Consider the following 2850-nt stretch of genomic DNA (forward strand, 5'->3'; position numbering starts at 1 on the left):
CCTGGACCTCGGGCGCGTGGAAGAGAACCAGAGTCCCATTCGTTCTTGGGGAGGGAGAGTCCTGCTCCCAGCCCGCAAGGCAAGGAAAGGACCTTCCCTTCAGCGCTGGGGCTGCTAGGGGCTCCGCGCTTTCTCCAGCCCTCTGTGTGCATCTCTGCGCTCTGCAAGACCCAAGGGCAAGGAGCCCCGCGCCCAGCGGCGGGCCTCGAGGGCCAGGCGGAGAGACGTTCTCCCGACATTGCCCCAAGGGCTCCCGGGGTTCGTGTGAGGTCTCGTTGCCCCGCCCTACCCGCGCCCCAAATCCGCGGGCACCATCCAGCAAAGCCCTTCCTCAGGCCAGCCCCCGGCCCCGACGGACGCGGGAGGCGTCAGCTAAACCGCAAGTTGGAGCTCCCCGCCCCACACTTGCACGCCCCTCCCAGCACCCTGCCGGCCAGCGCTCCACCCACTTGCGGGCCCCGCCCCGTGCCGCCCGCGCGCCCCAGCAGGTCCCACCCACCGCACGCACGGCGCGACTGGACGTGAGGAGACGAGCAGTCGTCTAAGCCGGAGCCTGTAGACCTGGCCGCTGGAGCCGATGCGCTATAAAGCGAAGCCGGCGCCAGCAAGAGGACCCGCCCAGGGATGGCCGCGGCTCGCCGCGCAGAGTCTGCAGGGGCGCCCGCTGCGTCCGCGGCATGGAGCCTGCGCCCGGGGGCAGCCGCCGGGGAGTCGTGGAGCTCCGGGAAGAACTGCAAGGTGAGTGCCTGGACCGGGACGGGTGCTTTGGGCAACTCGAGGAAACGTCCTTTCCCTGGGAGAGGCGGGAGCACGGGACGCCGCTGCTGCGCCGCCGCCTTCGCTGCTCTCAGCTCGCGGGCCTGCGCCTCCCTCTGCCCCCCGCCCGCCCCCCGCCCCCGGCCCCCGCCGCCCGCGCTCCCACGCCCGGATGTGTCTCTTTTCCTCTCCAGGAGACGAAGCCCTCCGCGATCTCAGGGATGGGAACAGGAGGAGAACATCGTCGAGGAGGATCGAAGGTCGAAAGCTGAGCAGGGAGCAGCGGACGAAGGAGAACAAGGCCAGGTTGGCGCAGGGCTCGGGGGCCCCACGTGGACCCGGAGAAGGAGGAAGGCGGCGGCGGCGGCGGCGGCGGCGGCGGCGGCGGCGGCTGGGAGCCCCCGCAGCAGGAGCAGCAGCTTCAGGGCCCTCCACGTGGCCCCCGAGGATCTGCAGCCCCGCGACAGGCAGCCGGGCCTCCCCCGCCACACGTTCACCGGGTTGCGACTGAAGGGGCTGGAGAGCGTTTTCCAGCGCACTCAATACCCCGACGTGTTCAGCGCGCGGTAAGCCGCTTGCTCTGGAGGCGCCCGGTGCTCTGGGACGCTCGGGCTCCTCCGTCCAGTCCCGGGGCGCCTGCAGAGCTTTCCGGGTCTCTTTCCCTCCACTCCAGAGCCAGAGCTCCCCAGCGGGCTCCAGGCCACTGGAGTCTGCCCGCCCTTGAGCCCGCGGTGGGGGCGATGCCCACCGGGCATCAAGGGAAATGTCTGCAGGCAGTACAGCAGTGGCTCAAGCCAGGGAACTTTGGCCGCGCTCCTGTTTGGGGAAAGCGGGTTCTGTTGGATCAGGACGGATCAGGGGGAGAGTGAGGCACCGTCGTTGCAAGTGCACGGCTGGATCTTGCCTTAACTTACAAGTGTGATCCTTTGGTCCTCGTGGAATTCTTGTGCATTAGTCTTGAGTTTGAAACCCTACCTTAAGAATCGTGAATCCTGAGTCCTGAGTTTCTCAGCGCTCCCTTAAACTTTGCACACAAAGGAAAATCGCCCTGAAGCCAGGCTGGAGCTGGCTGTGACCCAAGCGCACAATGCTGGGGCATTTGGGAGGAAGACGCTGGGAAGCCAGCATGAAATGCGCATTGTCTATCTCGCGACCCCACGACTCCCGATAGTGACTGTTTGCCATTTTCTCCCCTCAGAAAGGAGCTCGCCTTCCTCCTGGATGTGGCTGAACCCAGAGCGCAGGTCAGTGAACCTGAACACGCCGGCGATTCTGCAGGGCCGCCGGTCTAGAACCTGCTTCAGGACTTGGACACTTTTGTTCTAGTCGTTCTCACCTTGTTGTTTTTGTTGCCCTTTCCATGTCTGGGAAGCTGAAGTTTTTGAAATGTGGGGGCTTTGGCAAGTGGAACCTGGGATATGTCAGGCCCCGCCTATGGAAATTGCCCAAATTCTCAGAGGGAGCGTGAGTTCCTAAAGGAAAACAATAAAAATCAAAGAGAACCCAACCACTTCTCCTCTTCTCTGTACAAAATGAAAGATATGAGTAAAAGGTCAGTCCTTCTCCACAGTGCTGGTATCTTTTAGGCTAGCACTTCTGCGTGGAGTCCTGTCGGGGCTCAGTGTCCTTTGGGAAGGATGCACCTTCCATGCACCGAGGGCCTAGGTGAGGGGAGAGGAGTCCCGGCTGTTTTCACTGACGTCCAAATGTGTTGTTGAACACCGGGCCCGAGCTCTTAGCTACATGAGTGAATTTAGGAATATTCAGGCCACAGGGTCAGGGTAACCCACACCCAGAGATCACACTACCGAGTCAACGCCTGTGTGTTTCCTGATGCCGGGAGCCTGGCGGGCGGGGAGACAGCGGGAAAGTCCAAGGGCCTGGTCCTCCTGCTCTTGCTGTCAGCTCTCGTAGGAAAGCAGAGGCCTGGGAAGGGCAGCCCGACAGTTTCCCTTTCACCAGTGCTTCCATGTGTCAGACTGGAAAAGGTTGCTGAGAGGAGTGACATCGTGGCGGAGGCTGGGAGGAAGAGTTTGCCAGCTGGCACTCTGTCTCAACATCGCCCAACAGACACGAAACGATGTTGAATCAGGG

The 2850-nt window shown here is 62.9% G+C and overlaps 1 pseudogene; it reads left to right on the forward strand.

Annotated features, from left to right (window-relative positions):
• The first annotated feature begins 624 nt into the window (after window positions 1-624).
• LOC147911795 (uncharacterized) lies at window positions 625-2093 on the forward strand (annotated as a pseudogene).
• Window positions 2094-2850: the final 757 nt, after the last annotated feature.

The sequence above is a fragment of the Ceratotherium simum genome, chromosome X (genome assembly GCF_057802395.1).
Source record: "Ceratotherium simum simum isolate JZ-2026a chromosome X, ASM5780239v1, whole genome shotgun sequence".
Taxonomy (NCBI): domain Eukaryota; kingdom Metazoa; phylum Chordata; class Mammalia; order Perissodactyla; family Rhinocerotidae; genus Ceratotherium; species Ceratotherium simum.